The 18,655-nt window shown below is 36.1% G+C and overlaps 1 pseudogene; it reads right to left on the reverse strand.

Moving 5' to 3' along the window:
• The window catches only part of LOC140697866 (DNA (cytosine-5)-methyltransferase 1 pseudogene), a 148,930-nt pseudogene extending 136,900 nt beyond the window's left edge, over nt 1-12,030 (reverse strand).
• Nucleotides 12,031-18,655: the final 6,625 nt, after the last annotated feature.

Genomic DNA, 18,655 nt, shown 5'->3' on the forward strand with positions numbered 1-18,655 from the left:
GAGCCAAAAATGTACAAAACCACAAGTCAACAAATAAATATACAATTGGGTCTGCTGGAGATAACTGTGGTCATTATACACAGTAGTTAAAGCTCACTGAAAGCTAACGTAGGCATAATCAACATTATGAATTTGAAATGGACCCTAAAGAACAATTTAGATATAAAGAAAGAATTTGAGTAAATTCACAGAGGTGAATAGAATCATGACATGTGCACAGAGAATTGCACTAAGGATAGCAAAAATTTAAGTTGCAGCAGTCAGGTGGTACATGCAGTCAAGATCTTTGCAAGCCAAGCCAAAGTACAGGAATTTAATGCAATAGGTGAGAAAAATTAACATAAGTTCTATATGTGTATGTATGAGGGGAATTTGGAGTGTTGCTAACAGGATAAAAATGCTTTTGTAAGGAGATTAATTGGGCAATACTGCCAGGAGTAAAATTTATGTAGTAGAGGGGGTAAATAAATGACAATAGTTGAAATATCTGAAATAATTAAAATGTAATAGGAGAGAAGTTTTGGTCATGGTAAAGACTGTGGGAAGAGAGAAGAATGCATGGTAGTAAAGACTATTCAAAGGAAATAACCAAGATATTTAGTGACTGACAGGAAAGATATGTAAATCATGATAAGCAGTCTTATTTAATGAAATACAATAACTTTTTAAAAATCTCTAGGGTACCTATAATAAAATCTTAACTTTTAAACCAATTAGATAAATTGCCCAGTCCATGTAGACAGATGTAAATTATATAAAATCATATGGGCATGCAAATATGACATCTCACACCTGCTTGTTTTCTAAAGAAAGTGATTACTGAGAAAGCTATTTTGAGGAATTTAATCTGTTAATCTGAAAATGAGCATATTTTATAGAGGTAGCTTTTGCTTTTCTTATTAGATGTGCTCCCTTTGTTTTTTTTTACTGCTTATTGCCACCCCTTAGGGGTTTATCTCAACACCTGCAGGGCTATTTGAAATTTGTTTTCCTGTTTAGCATTTCTTATTTTAATACATGAACATCTGGTAAAGGTTTACTTAAGAAATCCCCTAGTCAGAGTTCATCTGTTTCTAGTATTTTACTTTCTAACTTTACATTATCCTCCTGAGTTACAGGACAGTGATAGTTCAGCATCAGAAAACAATTACTTCTGATAAATCTTTAATATTCAAGATAACAATCAATAGGATTTATTGAGTACCTATTTTTTGCTCAATACTCTGATGAGCCCTGAGGAGGAAAAAGATATATAATTTCATTCTTGTTCTGAAGGAGTTTACAATCTGGTTGGGACAAAACACTAAAAGTCAAACATAGTGAACAATACAAGGTAGTGCATCATTAAAATTTTTATCTTATGGCTTTACAGAGGGAAAGAAATGAGGGCTGAAGGAAAGAGAAAAGGTTTCATAGAGGAGATGTAACTTGAGCAAAGGCTAGGCTTTGGAAATATAGAAGTTAAATTATACGTTATTATAGCCAAGAGAAATATTAGCTAGGTTATCTTGGGGCAATATTACTTATTTTTATTATTTTATTGCAACTTACCCCCAAGTTACTCCTGATTTTTTTTAATAATATAATCTTTATCAAATTATTTTAGTTAAACTGTAGACTTAAAATGTTTGTGATTTTTCAGCATTGATTAATAAGGACTTGATTCCTTAAGAGTGACAGATGCTTTTTTACACATGTGTTTCCTAGATCAATGTTGGGGCTATTGAGAAATCTACTACTGCTATAAAAGTGTCCCATCACCTTTTTACTGACTATTTTAATGGGTCTACTTGAGGTAATTAGGAAGAAATTATTTGGGCCACTAAATCTGGGCCACAATTTTCCTCTTTCACCTTGTTAATAAAATTTTAGCCCATAAGATGTTCATAATTTTAAACAAAATAACAATTTCCAATTTCTTTGAGTATTTCTCCATAAGGAAAAGAAATAGATAAGATACAAACCTATTTTTATAATGATAAATCAATTTGCCCTTCTTGTTTCATACAAGTGGTACAATAAACAAAGGTTAAACAGTCAAGTATTTACTTAAGTAAGGTAATTCTATGGCAATTTCTTCATCCAGCCAATAATTTACCATTTATGTATATAATAGTTCATATTTAATTGAGGTTTACATTACCTTGTTTAACATAAAGGTGGAACTAATTTTAAAAGGATAATAATTCTCTTATTCATCTGAAAATTCTGTTTTAAAATATACTGGAAAAAATAAAATATTTCCTTTGTTCTACCAATATTAATATTGTTACTGATTGTTAGACAACCAAAGAAAAATATGGAGTACCCCCACAGTCCAGTGTTTCATGTAAATCTTATGATTTATGGCACTGAGAATGCTAAGAAGTAAATTCAAGACTCAGAAGTAGCAGAAGAAAATTGAGTAGAGAGAGTCAATTCTGCTATACATTCTCTTTCTCACTAATAATTTTATAAAGATGTCATTTTAGAGCAATCCTAGAATTTGAAGCTATAATTTAAGAGGGGCATTCATCCATCCAATGCAGAATGATATGCTCATTACCTATTCACTGGGACCTATTCTACTCCGATTTCAGAATGGCACATTTACAAGTATGTGGGACAAGTATCTACTGAACCATTCACTTCTAAAACAGAATATGTAAGTCATGGAGGACTTCAGCATCCATACTGAATCAGTTGTTCAGTTCTATTGATGTTGCATTGTAAATACCTCAAATTTATTCTTTTTGAAATTATATTCCCATTACAGTCTTGGTTCAGAACTAAATCATCTTTTTTCCCCACAGATTATGGGCATAAACAGATTGCCCTAAAATCAAGCATACTTGCATGCTATTCTGGCAACAAAGGGAACTGGTAGCTGAACAGGTCTCCAGCCATAGACGTAAGGATCATCTTTCTCCATATACACACGTGTGCACATGCACGCACACACATGCATATGCATGTATGTACAAAAATCCAAATATATTTGTATGTGAATATTTATTAAATAGATCTTACCAGCTTCCTAATTTCAGTAGTGGTGAAGCCTTGGGGATAATAAAAATCCTTATTTACTTGTGCTGGTCCTGGATACCCTCTAATCCTTCTTGCCTATTGTCCTTTCTGTGCTGGACCACACTGCACTATTGCAATATCAAAAGTGATATGCTAATTGTAGACTCTCTCTGAAACTGCTTCATATCTATTCCTTAAAATACAAAGACTTTATACTTTGAATACAGTTTCTGATCAACTACATTTTATGGCTTTAGCTGTTCTTTTCCTATTTTGTTATTTCACCTGTGGCAAGTTAAAATCTCAAGATATGCAAAATCCACCTTAGATTCAAATGTGCTCTGAAAAACCCTTTCAGCCTTTGAATAACTTTTTCAAATACCTTTTGTTCTGCAGGTGAAATGGAAGGAATATTAAAGACCTTCTTGAATTTAGAGGGAGACATTATCTTCCAGGCTGAGTATTGCCTGGACAAATCTTGCCAACATTCCTAGCAAGTTTTTTTTTTCTTTTCTTTCATTGTTTACTTTCTCATCATCTCAGCATTTCACTTCCCTGTTCTCAAAACTCATATTTCTCATCATGAAGTAAGCAGTGGTAAATTCTTTAAAGATCCTTTAATATCCTTATATCCCACAATTATAAAGTTAAGAGAGTTCTTTGCATTGGAGTTAAAGGTTAAACTTATTTATTCTGTTTTAATATAAATTGCATTGACACTAATCTGAATCATCAGTCTTCCAATTTTTTCCCCTCATCTTCCTTTCTTTTAATTGAAAATACTGCTTTTTGTGTATGTGTAAGTAAAATTTGTCCTGTATTACAGTTGTTTATAGATGACAACAGGTAAATATATCTGCTCTTGAAAAGCATCAAGCAAACTGTAGTTTCTGATACTCCCATGACTCAGGTGTAATCAGGGTTCACAGTTGTATGTCCACTCTTTCAGGTCCTGTTCTTAACACATTAGATCCTCACTGGTAAATGTGACCAAACTGAAGTGACTATGGCCTCACTCTATTTACTTTTATTAGATTTTTTTCCCAGCCATGTAGGTATTTTCCATGAATGTTTTTTATTAACTTCTTTTAATCTCCTTTCATCTATTTATTAAGATATGAGTATTAAGCTACCTGAACATTTTAGACAGTATGAATAACTGAAAGCTTCAAGGAGGCAAACACAATTTCCCAGCTGATTGAATGGGAGTTTTAGTCTTTTATTTGATTCCACAGATATTTGCTGAACAATAGTGTTAGTCACCAAAATGGACCTCATTCTCAAAGGTCCATTTTTTTGTAGCTGCAATATTAAAAATGAAATGCAGTCATAGGAAATAGAGGGAGTAAATAATTTTTCCCTAGTACTGCATGTTTTCACATTTGTCTGAAATTCAATTTATTGAGGGGCAAAGGGTCGATAAAGAAAGGGAGAAAATAACCCAGTATATATAAATGCAAATCACCTAAACAGGAATCAATACTTATGAATGAAAAAGTACTGGCTACCATTTATCAAATCATCACATTATTATATAATAGATGAAAAGGACTTTAAGTGATATATACATATACAAAATACGTAATACCTGTCAAGTTATTTTTTTAACATGCAGAAATGTTCCCATGATCCTAATTCCTGTGCTGCCTGGAAAACTAGGAATGCTTAAGAACTGCTAGATCTCAATACGAGGTGCCAAGACACTGAAACATGACAGATAGTAAGAAGTACAGAGGCAGAAGCAGACACTAGAATTACAGGTGTATAGAATACAAGTGCATAGAATTAGAGTGTATGGAACAGTATGTAGGACTGCAAGAAATAAAGTGGGAAGAGGGATGGTAAGAGGGAGCCAGAACCCCAGTGACCAGAAAAATTGGACTGAGAACAATGGAAAATCTTTGAAAGTATTTAAACATCAAATGACATGACCAGATTTCTGTTTTGAATGGTCCTCTGGCTGTAAAGGAAAAAAGTGGATTTGAGAAAGTAAACCTAGAGGAAGGTGTTTTCATCATCCAGCAAAGAGGGGATGATGCCCTGAACCTTGACAGTGAGAATGAAGTCCTGTGTGGAAGAGCTCAGCCATGGAACGAATCAACTACCTTTCCAGTGGAATCTTAGTCTAAGTGGCAAAACGGCTTTCACCTTGGGTTGGAAACAACTGCTATCCGTAGGGAATGGGAACACAATCTTCTGTGGAACGAGTCAGCTACAGCCTAAATTGACAGAATTGACTCTCTTCAGATCTTTTTTCAGAATTTCTTAAGTCTTCTACTTACAGAAGCAGGAGAGCAACCACATGGATTAATTTCACATCTACCATGTTGTTTCAGTGTTGAGTCTTTGGGAAACTTAACATCTCTATGTCTCAATCTTCTCAATTACAAAATAGGAATAACAATAGTGTCTATCCAGTGGTGTGCTAGCAAATGTTTAACTACTGGCTCTCCGGGAAGGGGGCAGGGAGAGCCATAACTTTGTAGTGCTTATTGATTTCAATGTTGTAAATTATTCCACTATAGCCACTTTCAAACTGCTACAACTAGATATTAACCAACTAACAAAGTTCCTGAAAATTTAACTACTGGCTTTCATAAGCCTGTACAAACCTGCTCTGACACTGTGCTATATTTACCTCATAAAATCATTGTTAGGATTGAACATTCAAATACATGCAAAGCACTTGCTCTATGGCCTAGCATATATTGAGAGCTCAATCACGTTTATTATTATATTGATTGGGATGATTTTCATCCCCAATTCTAATCATGGTTTGTAAAAAAATATATCATTTGCTCCATTTTTAAATTATTTTTCAGAAAACCCTTGTGCTTTACAAATTTCTAACTAAACAATATTCATAAAATATCTCATTTCTTATGGTCTCCCAAAGTGACATACTTTTATTCCAGTGAACTTTAAGAAATTAATTAGGATTATTTAGGAAAAGTATTTCATTTTCCTCATTAGCTTTACTGAATTTAAATCAAGTTACCAGAGAAAATTCAACAATGAATTCTTTTGAGGCCTTGAACATGTCTTTACACTGTGGATAGTGTTTTTTTATACTTCAAAGTGCTGTATCTGTAGAAATTCATCTTGAAAAATAATACGTATTACTAATATACACTTAAAAATTAACTTGTAAGGTGTAGATTCTTACTGCCAAGAATGAGGTACAAGCCACTATCCTTCACCAAATCATAATAATATATCTTTATAGGTTTTCTTATGTTATTTTAAAAAACCCCACTTTTATATAAAAGTAGTATCATTAAGAAATTCATAATTTAGAAATTAGTGCACAACAGTAAGCAAATGAAACTCAGAAATGCAAAGAAATTAATTTCACTTACTTCTTTTTTATGACTAGTATCTTATATGAATAATCATTTCTAGGGTAGAATTTGTCAATCTAGACATAAGCTGGGATTTTGGCAGAGAACATCTTATGTTGAAATAACGTAACTGCTAAAATATCTGGCTAAAAGGCCTTGCTAAAAAGCAGTTTTACCTGGAAACTACAAAACCTGGAACACCAGGAATGAGTGAATTTATTAGGACATCATATTAGAAGGCTTAGGATCAGGTGTCCTGAACCATCAAGGAGTATGATAAAATAAAAATATTATCGGGTTCAAAAATACGTATCAAATTCAGATAAAAAGTAGTGAAATACTAAAAAAAGCTGGTCCAGAATATAGAAGTACTGTATTGTCAATTTAGATACATATATCTTTCACCTTAGATTTTAAATTGAGTCATTTGTTACTATATTAGCTGATAAACACATCTTAAATATCAGTTTCTTACTCAGCTCATTTACCTTAAAGATAGCTTAAAAATATCAATAGCTCACGTACACACTCACACACACAGACATACACAAATACCGACCTATAAAGTTTACCTAATACCTCTTTATATTTACAAATTTAACTCTTTCCTCACTGCAGTATTTTTACATGTTTGTTGTCACTATAATCCAAAAAGCTATGCGCTGTCCTCCCCAGCTCAGTTTATTTCATGAGTGATGGGAACAATTAATCTATTTATTGAAGATGCCACCTCCACACATCAATGACCAATAAAACCTCTAGGAAATAGAACTTGCTCACTGGACCACAATTAATCAGTGTTGTTTTGACACTTATTTTTAGGACAAAGAGACTAATCACAAGAGACAGTGTGCAAAGAAGTACATATTCAGTTTGACTGAACAGTCTTGACTCACAGGGGTATAAACATGGACGAACTATATTCTTCCAGTAACTCCTACCAACTCTGATCTGTTATCCATCCCTCACCCCTTTTCTGCTGAATGGCAGTCATCTTTAGTGACACTTTAGTCTGATTCTATACATTTTTTTCTGTCACCTTCAGTTATTAAAAGTGTCATTCCAGTTCTCAAGACTGTCTTCTTCATTTTAAAACTAAGTATTACCATGATTATTTAACCCCAGTCAACCTCTTGCATCGTTTCCCAGAAGCATAGAAAATTCATATATCTTTGCCATGTGGCTTCTATACTCCTTGTCTTACCTTTGTCATCTGTTCCCAGTCCCTTTCTCTGTGTCCTGGCAAAGTCCAGCACATCAGCTCACTGACTTTCACATGAGATACAGTCACCTACCAGTCCTTGAGTTAAAACAGGAGGGACAATTGCTGACCATTCTCAATTTTGTAAGAATACGCTGTCTCTTCTGAAAACAAGCAAAGGAGAAGGGCTGCTTACTGCTCTTAAAATGAAAACAAAAACAAAAGCCTGCTTTTAGAAAAGGCCACCAAATCAAATTGGTATCTCTGGCTCTAGGCTCTCTTAGGAGTCACAAACCAAGAATAAAGCCTGCTAAGAAATTTTCCCTGGAGAAGTCCATATTTTTGTTCACAACCACATAATATCTTCTCTGAAATTTCTGCAGGTTTCTCATCCTCTTTTGATAGAAAAATATTTCACAACCCAATGATAATATATTATAGGTAGCTTTTTAGGCTGTCTTGCAATCAATACATATTCAGCTCTAAGACAGACAACAGTAAGTCTGAGATATATATATATATATATCATCCTTGGGCATCAAGGAGAGATTAAATACATCTTTATTAAAATGTATCATCAATATCAAGATAATAAATCATCAAGAAGAATTTTTATTAAATGTTAAAATCAAAATGATGTTTTGTTAATTACCATATACCATGTTACAATTTATTGAAGCTTCACTGTATTATATTCTGCAGGGAATTAAAAAGCAATAGAGAGCGCCATTTCTAAATGCCCAGACTCCCAATGTAATGCATAAGGATCCCCAGAACATCTTTCTGAGCAAATTAGATTCATTGATTCTACTCACACCCACCAAAGAGAGTACTAGAAAAGAAGTAAACTGATGTTAGCAACCCCTTTTTTCCAGCTCCACCTGAGAAAATAACTAGCTTTATGTATCTTAAGGAGCTGACTTGGTCTTATACTATCACTGACTAGAGATATGGTAGGAGAGATAACAATCGTCAGAGGCAGAGAGCGTCCAGGATGACTGGGAAGCATTTAGGATGGAAATTGATGCTTTGGGTGGGAGAAGATGAAGCTGAGGGCAATAAAAAGTCTGAGCTTTTTCAAAAGTTGAGGAGAGATCTGATTGCATGCAAATTTCTGAAGTTTTCTGTAAGACTGTAAGTAAAATGAGATGCCACTACATTTTTCTTGTATTAGCAAATCTTCAAGTACTTCCTTATGTTCACGTGTTCACATTATTTTATGGCCATGTGTGTCAAGCAAGTGAACACAGGATTTGGACTGACAGGGTTGAATTCTGCCACTCATCAGCTTCACGGGCCTGGGCAGGTAACTGACTCAGCCTCAGTTACTCCACCTATTGCTAATAGTAATACTAACTCACTGGGTTTTGTGAAGTTTAAATATGTGTGTCACGTAACATTAGACCTGAAAAGGTAGATTCTCAATAGTAGCTAATACAAATAGATGATCTGAAAAAAAATGAGGAAGAAATGAAGGAAATGAATTCTTTAGCTGTATTTTAAGCAGGTTTTTAAAAAATTTCTAGTAGTTTTTGCTTTGTATAATTTTACACATAGGTTTATTATGATTGTTACAACTTTAAAATTATACTTCTTTTAAAAATGTCCCTCTATGTCCTATTTAGAATTTTTCATCTTAAATATAATCAACCTAAGATTTATACTACCATTCCTGCCCACTCATTCTCTCTCTCCATCTCTCTTTGTCTATCATTTTATTTTAAATCTTTCATTGTAACTTTGTGTTAAGTGTATTTTTTGTAAGCAGCATATAAGAGTATTTTAATTAGGTAGCTATATAATTATATAACATTTAGACTGGTAAAGTTTAGAGAAATGGCTTTACCTTATTTTTATTATTTAATTTTTCTTCCCTTTGTTTTCACTGATGTGTATATTTTTTCCATTATTATTTTGAAAGGTCCACTGTACTGTTTTATTTCATTAGTGTTCACCTTCCCTTTATCTGCTTTCAAAAAGACACATATTTCACAACCATAATATAGAACAAAATACCTATTATTTCTCCCAAATTTGGGTCTCTGGGATATTTTCACTAATCCTTCTCTTGTTTTACTCTCTCCTTTCTTTTCATCCTCTGAACCATTTAGAAAGCTTCTCTTACTGTACAATCTTCCTTCCCCCTCCAACTCTTTTGTTTGCCTAAAATGTTTCATTATTCAAACATGTAACTCACGGTGTGATTTTTCTGTTTCAAGAGTCCTATTTAGCACATTCTTAGAAAGGGTACCTCTACTTATGTATATTTAATTACATATTTGTAGAATGTGTATTTTGCTACTCACAATTGTTTCCCTTTCTTTTCATCTTTCCCTCCATTCTGATGCATCTGTCATTTGGCTAGTGTCATTTATTAATTTTCTTAGATAGCCAATTGATTAAATCAGCCTAGAGAGTCATGTTTTAATCATTTGGCTTCATAACACTCCAAAACTAAAGCAACAGCATTTATTCTACTCCCAAATCTGCATTCTGGGCAAGGCTCAATAGGGATGACCCATCTCTGCTCTCCCTGGTGTTGCCTGGAGTTTGTGGAAGGTTGGGGGCTGGAGTCATCCAAAGGCTTATTCACCCACCTGTAGATGCTTCTACACTGATCATTAGAAAGTTCAAACAACAGGAGTCTAGAAGAGACCCTCTTTACATATCTTTCTCCATCCTTATTTAGAATCTTGATATGGTCTTTCTAGGATGACTGCTTCAGGGTAGCTGGACTTCTTACTTTTAAAGGCACACATGTTCTGAAAGACAGACAGACAGAAAGAAAGAGGTCGAGCAGAAGGCATATGGCCTTTTATGATCTAGCATGAAAAGCTACACATTCCACTTTCAACCTTTTCTACTAATAAGAAACAAGTTTCTAAATTCAGCCAACATTCCTACATTCATGAGGAGCAAAATTAGGCTCCACCTTCGAATGGGAGCGCCCCAAATCGTTTACAGAAATGTTTTAAATCCTCTACAGCCCGTAAGATGATGATGATGATTTATTTTAGAAATATCACAATCTATGTCCAAGTTTTTTCAAACCACAGGCTTAGAATTTTACTTGGCACCAGGAAAATTAGCTTCATTATGTGTTTAATCATCATCTCTGTTAAAATAAAATACAACATGGAGACCAGACTTGCAAATTCCTTGAACACACAAAACCAGTTAAGCGAAACCCAATTTAGCTTATCCTGCAACGGAAGCAAAACTTAATCTGGGTTGTTTCTTGTAAACGCCTCTGAAAACCAAAAGCAAAAGCTAAATTATTTTCCAAAAGTGGCATAACATTTTAGCCAAAACCCCATCAGTGGAAAAACCCCAATGGTACCACCAACCATTATAAAGATTAAACAGCTTCGTACTTCCACTATATGAGCTGTCATGTAACAACATGCCTCAGAGCTTCATTCCACTGTTGGCTTGCAGGCTCCCATTTGGTGAACTGTTTTGTGCACAAGAAACTCTTACCCTGGTGCCAGAAACAAGAGCGATGGGAAGGCAAACTAGTTCTCAGTAGTCTTCTCCTTGATTTTAACTCAGGTGCCCTCGAACTTGGGCCAACATAGAGCGCTTGATCTCCAAGCCAATGGCTTTGCCTGGAGTGGTGGCACAGCGTCAGCCACCTGCTGGTGCTTGTCCAGGATGTTGCTGAACAGCTGGCAGGTGTCAGGGAAGCCCTGGGAGCAGGGGCACTCCTTTATGCTCACCATATGGTGCTGCTCTGGGCCAAGCATGCGGTGGCAGCCCTGCTGGTCTCTGGGCTCTGGTTTGGTGACAGTCGTGCTGAAGAAACCATCCCACTTAAGTGGTCTGCAGAGGCCAGCCCAGTGGTTGTGCCTGTTCCTGGGGTGGGGTAGGTACCAGGGGATGAGGGTGTTGAACTGTCTGGCCGAGGAGTCGCAGACTTTGCCCATTTCCACCTGGGAGCAGACCCTCAAGTGCCTGGTGCTGCTGCAGCCATTCTTCCCATTGTGGTATGCATACTGCGGCTTCCTGGCCGCGGTGCTGTCAAAGAGCCGCACCGCGATCTTGGGCAGGTCATGCCACTCCGAGCCCGCGGCCCGAGGGATGTGCCGTATGCACTTGCGCTTGTGTCTTGACAGTTGTGGTCCTTGAGGATGGGCTGGTACTGTGAGCCCTGAGCTGCCTTTGGAACAGGGACTGAGACTCCCCATTGTATGAGATCTCCAGAGCCAAAGCTCCCTTCTGGATTAAATTTTGTTGACTTTTTAAGTTTCTGGATTTTGACATCTCCATATGTTTGTTTTTGATTTTGTTTTTATTTCCTTCTTTCCATAACTCTGGTCTCCTGGATCCACTATGCAGATTTCTTATCTTTTGCACTGTATTTGTCATCTCCTTGTATTTTTTGCTCAGTGCTTCAAAATAGTTTTGTCTTTGATATTTTTGATCATTAGTTAGAACTCAAAATTAACTGTTTTTATCTTGAATTATTTCATTTAATTGTTTAGTAAGGAATTAACAGTTTAGATTCCTAAAAGTCCTTTTACTTCTGCACTTGGATTGAATCACTGAAGTCATTCTAATATCTTTTCTTTATTCAGGCTTTCATATATCTCCCCTACAATCTTATTTCACTGGATGTATGTAGTGTGTTCCACCTAAATCTCCTCACTCTAACAGATGGAACCTTAATGTGCTGCCTTTTTTCTCTGCAGGTTCACAGATCTTGTCAGGCTCCATCTTCAGTGGTGCTGTCTCCCAGGTGTTGGAAGGCAAAGTGTTCTCTACCATCTAGGCATTGTTGGTACAGATGCAGCAGACTGCTGTTCCCCTGCTTAGGTAAATGCAGCAAGTCCCATTGTTCCTTTGTCTTGTACTCCCAGCATTTGGGCAATGGGGACATGCAGCTACTCAGCTCCTATTTATCCTTTTGAGAACCAAAGGGACAAGGTGTCTTTATGGGAAAAGCATGGATGATGCCAGCTTTTCTCAAAGGAAGTTCGCAGATCTCAGTGGGTCAAGTTCTTCCCAGGACTTAATTTTCGGTCCTGTCTTCTACAGCATCTTCAAAGCTGATCCTCAGGTGTTCATACAGTACTCAAGCCATTCTATTTCTTTTCTTGTTGTTTATTTGCTTCAAGGTTTAACCTAAAAAAATACAATAAAACAAAGATATTTGTTTTAGATTTAAACCAATTACACATCCTTAAGGAAATAATTCTTGGCACTACAAATCTTAACATCTGCCTTCTCAATCCCAATCTCATGATCTTAACTTCCAGCTATGAACAAGTTACCTGTGAGTTCCAGTTGCCAGTTAAAAGGAAGATGCATGTTTGTAACATGATAGCTTCCTTGAGACTGTCCACACTATCAAGGTTCTTACTAAGTAACAGGTTTTTAGCATTGATATGTTTCTTTCTGCTGCTAGCCTAACAACTGTAGTTTTTTTGCAATTTAAGTATTTTTGCTGACACAGTGGCTTTCAAAGGGAACAACCATCTTCTTTTCATGACTTAAGATCATATCTTGGATACCGTAAAACATAGCAAAACTTAAAAAAACATTCAAAGCAGTAATTTCTTCATATCTGCTTAAAAATGACTTGTGTATAAATTACTCTGGAAAATTTTTTTATAACTTCAAATTATTTCAGAAACAAGTTGCAAATAGTGACTAAAGAAAATTAAAATTGCAACACTAATTCATTTTACAAAGAACAAGCAAGGAAGTAAGCCTGAGATAAAAAAAATTAAGGGGAAATTGGAAGAGGTCCTATTAATTCTCTTCTCCAAAAGTTAAGACCATATTTGTTTCAAGAACAAGAATAACAACAAAACACTCATGGGTGAGGTCCAGCTGCTGATGCATTACGTTTCATGTTTCTTCCATCCATATAAAGAGAACAAGTCTAGAAGGCAATTAGGCTAAAAGTTTTACTTTTATTAAAAGCCTGTGACAGCGGAAACAAAGAAAGCTGTTGCTACATAATGCCAAACCACAGGGAAAGATTTTAGTATCAATCTGGCCCAAGGCAGTCATCTTTCTATGGATCACTCCAAGTCAAGAATAGAAATAATCACTTCCTTCATGCCTGAAAATAAATCTGTGGTTAGTATAGATTATGAAGAAATGGGTCCATATACTTAGTTCATTTGTCTAAATTTTATTCTGAGATTTTTATGTTCACTTCTACACATAATGTTCCTTAATATTATTTTGCTTAGCTTATTTTGATAAACGCTTATGTGTGTACTTGAAAGTTTATTCACGTGAAAGAGTGCTATTTGTTTCCAGTAGTTAACCACATCTTCTGAATGAACCCTGGTGATCCAGATTATGTGGATAAATAATAGGTAAAGAATCCTAAGTGCTGAATTTGAAACTTAAGCAAAAACCAAAAATGATCCATTTACTTATGTAATAAGTGTTCATTTAGCAACTACTCTGAACTAGAGAGTGCTGAGCATTAGCAATTCAAAACATTCTTTTTTTCAGTGAACGTCATCACTGTCTGCTCTGAAGGTTAAGTTACAGGTGGTGTAAAATTCAAGTATGTATCTGCAGCTTAATCATCTTAAGCATATTCATATATTTAAAAAGAGAGTGTGAGAATATTATCTTTTAGTAATAAACTTTTAATTTTGAAATAATTTGTGAGTACTAGAAATGCTGTAAAATAGTAGAGTTCCCCTAGCTCCTTCATTCAGCTTTCCTTGACGTTAAACTATTACCTAACCAACCACAGTTCATCTGTCAACATCAAGAAAATAACATTAGTAGGATACTAATACTAATAACTAAATTGCAGATTTTATTCAGATTTCATCAGTTTTTCCACTTTTTCTCCATTCAGTAGGCAGCCTTTCTGTTTTGTTAATAGTTTCATAGAACCAAGGGTTGTGACTATAAAGAGCAATACAGGGTGCTCATGGGAGCAGACTGGAAGCACCTTGGCAGATTCAGGAGTCTAGGGTGATTGTTAGGCATGTGAGCCAAGGGCCACACTCTAAGACACACAGATAAATAAATGTAGAGCAGTGGTCTCAAACCAGTATCTCTTAGGCACACCAAGACCACAGATGTGTTCCGTTTGGCCACTGGTGCTCAGAAAGTATTGAATTCCTTCCTCATGTTCAACTACTAAAATTTTTCATATAAAAATCCAAGTTTCTGACTTTTTTTTGAAAAACTAGAAGTTGTAATGATGCTAGGCTGTCAGCCTTCACGGCTACAGTCAGCAGGAGCTGGGTGCTTGATGTTCCCTTCTGTGGTTTCCAGGATGCACCATTTTCCAGAGCTTCCCTCACACTGAGGCTCAGAGTTAGTGCCATTCCGCCAACTCATAGGCTGTTTGCTTTAGCAATTTTCCCAGTGGCCCCCAGTTGAGCTTCTGATCTTCATCTGACAATCATGTATGAATGTCTTGACATTCAAACAAAAGCTTGAGGTGAGTTTGTGTGTCTCTCTGACTCATTTCCTTCATAAACTTGATATTAGCACTCATCCTGAGAAAAGAGGACATTTCTTAGGCATATCAGAGTCTTGTTAGCCAACAGTCTGAGTTATGTTTTGTCCATCCTCAGCATAATGACACAAGGCACACTGAGCTTCTAAGTCTTCTAGGTCTCTCAGCACTAACATTTCTAATTTATAAACCTAACTTTCCTAGCTACATAGAAACTCCTATCTACCCTTTAAATTCACCCTTTGTAAAAACTTCTGACTGTTTCCAAATGCTTTGACTATTGTGAATACTGTACTTTCAAAAATTAATCACTGCAATAATATCTTTGGTAAATATAATCAAATTTTGATAATTTTATATTTTAACCTATTTTAAAGGCAGCACTGGCTCTTATGTTTAGGACTTGATAGAATAATCCATTGCTTAACGTCCTGTTCAGTTGTAAAATACCTGGATTTTGCCAGGTGGACCTTGCTCTTTAACACATGAATTCTTCCAGCCTCTAGATTCTCCAAAATATATGCTCTATCTATGAAAGACAAGGAATATCATTTTTCTTTCACCTCAAACAGTTGGAGAATTATAGGGTCTAGCACCGGATTAACATCTCTGGTGGAGGTCATGCATGAAAATTAAAATACCATTTTTCATTGTGCTGTATTATACATTGCTACTGAAGCTGCAGAGAAGTTCTCATTACCTCTTTTCAAAAACATTGTAAATTTTGTTAATGCCAGCATCCTGTGATGAATGCCAATGCACTATTTGATATTCTACACTCTGAATTTTTCCCTCTCCTAGAATAAAGGGCAAATGGTCAAGTCTTGACTACATATTACCCCATCTAAGCATCCCTTCTTTAAAAAAATAGTTTATGTATGTGTAAGAACTAATCTCTAAAATATTTCTGTCCTCACTACTTTTACAAAAGCCACTGATTCAGAAATGAGCTGAGGCTAACTACATTTTAATTAGACTAAATTGTGGATCAGTGATAATTTGCTTTGTATCCAACAACACTGTCTCAGCCAATAGTTTGTTTCCAAGGACACTGTCTTAGTTAATAATTTTAACCTGAATCCAGAACATTTACCTGCTAGTCTAAAGGATGTCAAAGAATCTAGGTAAATACACTTAACAGTCTATTTAAATGAAACCAATTTAAGTCTTTGGCTTTAGTCTCAGTTACACTGAAGGCCCCAAGAAAATAGAAGACAACTCTCTCATATCCAATAGAAGGTCATAATTCCATATTTGTAAAGGACAGTTTCAAAAAATATTTTTGAAATTATTTTTCCTCAGCCACACCAAGGATCTAAAGATTTGGGGTAAGAGAATGAGGCGCACTTTGAGTTCCATCATAGAGAAAGGGCAGGTGGAGTGGCTCTTTTGCATTTCATGCCAAGGGAAAGGACTCAGTGCGACCCTGGGAAAAGCTTGTATTGTGCTCCCTGAAGCTGTGGATCAGAGTAGATTGATACTGTCTCATGCATGAGAATCTAAAGGACAATCAGTGTAGCTACTGAGAGAGGAACACTCTACAAAGGGATTACTAAAAAGGGATTAAGCTTTACTTCGAGCCTTTGACAGGGATAAATATATATAAATGTTTCTCATGGACAAAATGTGCTCACTACATGATAAAATAACGCTCATATACATTGTTCTCCAAAAGGACCACCTACAGTGGTAGAAAGAATTCAGCAGGAAGCAGCTGGGAGTGGACCATGGCTTGTCTAGTGATAAAACAGTAGATATGTAACCAAGCAGGACCATAAGGGGCCTTCCCAGTTCAAAAACCTCCTGCCCCCATGTCCTCCTCCTGCCTCTTGTTTGTAGAAAATCTTTATTCTACCAGATCTCCCTCCAGTCACAAAAGGCTTGTTCAAAAATTAATAATTAAAAGAATGTGAACATGTAGTAACAAAAAATAGCAGTTAGGCCAAGAGAACTGGTAAAAATTTAAACAGTAAATCAGCCATAGAGCAGTCACAGAATCTTTAGTTCCTCCCTGAAGGACATAGATAACAGATGCACATTCTTGAGTTGTTTCACAGATACTAAAACCCCCACCAAATGGAAGAAGTTAACTGACTATGAGCATGTAGCGCCCAGACCGTCTGGAGCCTGAGAACTGTCATGTTAACCCCTGTGACAATGCCCTGTTACCTCACCATCAACCAGAGAATTGAGCACGAGCTAATCATTCATCCCACGACTACCCGTCCCTCACTTTGCCTTTAAAAATTCCTCCCTAAAAAGCCATCGAGGAGTTCTGATCTTTTGAGCATTAGCCACTTGTACTCTTTGCTTGGTGCCTGCAATAAATACTGCACTTTCCTTCACCACAATCTGGTGCCAGTAGATTGGCTTTTCTGCACCCAAGTTTGGTTCAGTAACAGATATAAAAAAACAACGAGGCAGATGGAGACCCCCGTGACTAGGAAAGCTTAAAGCTAGAAATTCATATCAAGCGAGGAATCTCGAAATGTCCTTTAAAATGACAAATTAGAACATGTGCCAATCCCAGCGGCATCAAGGCCAGCCCACTTAGTCCTGGAAAATTCATAAATGCTTCACCCCTTATGTCTATTTCTTCTCCCACTACTCCCCCTCTGCTCAAAGAAGCCAGAAGCAGCCTTTTGAGTGGGAAGGAGAAGTGGGCAAATGGAGGAGAAGCTGTCCAAACTTTTCACTTCAGGAGGGTAGCCTTCAGAAGTCCTGTGCTAGAAAAGGAGAAAAGCCATAAAATTCTGTAAAAGATATAAGCATTTGACCATTATTCTCTAATAGACATAGTAATTACTGAATTGAAACTGATTTTTGGTGAATAAAGATCAAAACCAGAAAATTTTTGATTACCTAAAAATAACCAGAAATATCATGAAACTTACCCTAAGTTTCATCTAAATTGCTGAGAAACTAAGCAACTCCTCAAAGTGGGTTTGAACCCCCAGGAAACTGAATTAAGTTGACTTCTGACTACTGCCACCACTCCTACTTCTTCCAAAGAACAGTAATGATTATCATCTGAAACAGCCTCTCCTGGGGCAAAGACATAAATATATGTCATGACTGGGGTCATCTGTGGGCGGCATTTCCTGCATTGTGACAATGGCCCTACAGGTAGAGCTGCCAGATTTAGCAAATAAAATAAAAGACTCCAGATTAAATCTGAATTACAGAAAAGTGGGAAATACTTACTCTCAGTATAAGTGTATCCCAAACATAGCATATATATATATATATATTTCTCTGAAAATCATATTTAAATGCTGTCTTGTACTTTTACCTGACCATCTTAACAGGGACTCTCCCAGTGAATGGAGAAAGGCAAGGAACAGACTCCTGAAGGTCCACCACTATGAAAGGTTTTGAGTGGTCAGGGTTAGATGAAGTGTTTAGGAAAGGAGTAGAGGTCACGAAGGGGAAAAAAATAGAAAGAGGGGAAATCATGAAAAATGGTTAAGGCAGAGAGCACATTCCAAAGATGCTGAAGGTAAATATGGCATTATTTAAAACTTACCATTTCTTTAAAATAAAGAACTGTAGTAGTAAATATTGTTGAGGGCCTGGGATAATAAGACAATACTGTGCTACATTTTCTAAAAAAAAAAAAATCATTCTGCTTACAGATATAATGGAAACAAAGGTTTTTATAGA

Source organism: Vicugna pacos, chromosome 8, assembly GCF_048564905.1.
Source record: "Vicugna pacos chromosome 8, VicPac4, whole genome shotgun sequence".
Classification (NCBI taxonomy): domain Eukaryota; kingdom Metazoa; phylum Chordata; class Mammalia; order Artiodactyla; family Camelidae; genus Vicugna; species Vicugna pacos.